Source organism: Anolis carolinensis, chromosome 1 (genome assembly GCF_035594765.1).
Source record: "Anolis carolinensis isolate JA03-04 chromosome 1, rAnoCar3.1.pri, whole genome shotgun sequence".
In the NCBI taxonomy this organism is placed as follows: domain Eukaryota; kingdom Metazoa; phylum Chordata; class Lepidosauria; order Squamata; family Dactyloidae; genus Anolis; species Anolis carolinensis.
In genome coordinates, this window is record NC_085841.1 from 240,221,165 (window position 1) to 240,222,612 (window position 1,448).

Below are 1,448 nucleotides of genomic sequence, written 5' to 3' on the forward strand. Positions count from 1 at the left end.
TGTAGTTCACCCTTATACAGACAGCACTGAACTCAGCCAACTTCGGATCTGGACCAAACTGGGCACACTGTCTCATCATGCCCAACTGAGCACATAGGCAGGGTTTCGAGGTGATTGTCCTTTGGCTCTCGGAGTTGTAGTTCACCCTTATACAGACAGCACTGAACCCAGCCGACTTCGGATCTGGACCAAACTTAGCACACTGCCTCATCATGCCCAACTGAGCATACAGGCAGGGTTTCGGGGTGATTGTCCTTTGGCTCTGGGAGTTGTAGTTCACCCTTATACAGATAGCACTGAACCCACCCGACTTCAGATCTGGACCAAACTTGTCACACAAGTTTCTCAAAATACCCGGGCACCGCCAGGTCCCCAAGCTAGTAGAAATATAAAATATGCACATTAAATAGGAAAAATAGGAATCTGTGGCTACTGGGGGCTCCCATCAAGGGAACTGGGGCACCCACGGGGGAGAGAAGACGATGAAGGGGTTCAGGGAGACAAAAGGGTGGTTGATGGGGAGAGGGAGAAAATAAGCCCCGCTCCAAGGGCTGTGGAAGGCCACCGGGGTCAGCTGTTGGAGGCAAAAATAGAAGGAATAGGCTTAGGGAGGCAGAAAGAGACACAAAGTAGTATATTTATTCTAGGGTTAGGGAACAATATAACTAAAAGGGAAAGATTGTTTCAAGGAAGGTATCCTGTGCACCGTTAGCTGCTACCAGGCTCCTTCAGTGATGTAAACATTCATATAGCTAACTGATCCAAATAAACAGCCGTGGTCATCTGCAGAATGCTCTGCCATGGTTCTGTTTGAGGTAACTAATAGTTTGACATGGAGTGGGAAGTCTGTGTACGACATCACCATGTGTTTGGAGACTATGTTTTAATCCCCTCTTGGCCATGGAAACCCCTTGGGTGACCTTGGATGAAGCACACTCTTTAAGCCACAGAAAAACCCATCATAGGCTCAACATATGATTGTCATAAGCCAGAAGTGACTTGAAGTCACACAATAACAACAAAGGCACTTTTCTCAAGGACCTCAATATGCATATTGTCTCTCTGCACTTTCAGCTTTATTTTTACAAAAAAAAAAACCCTGTGCAGTAGTCTCTAGAGCTGTCAGTTTATTTTCTGTTTGTGTCAGGAATTGGAGGCAGGTTTCACCTCTCTGAAATTCAAGCACTGAAGGCATCAAAAAGAAAGGGGGGAAAAACACCAAAAAGAAAAATGAACTTGACTAGTGTTATGGAAACTTGATAATTAATATTAATATTTTTATCTTCTCAAATATGAATATTAGAATGGTGAGATGTTCAAATACTGACCAAGTAAACCCCCTCTATGCTGAGAATTTGACAATTTTTAAATCAATAGCACCATTCAGTGAGGCTGGCGAAGTCCATATTATGCAGAACATTCTTTCCTATTGTGAGATGGTGCAGAAT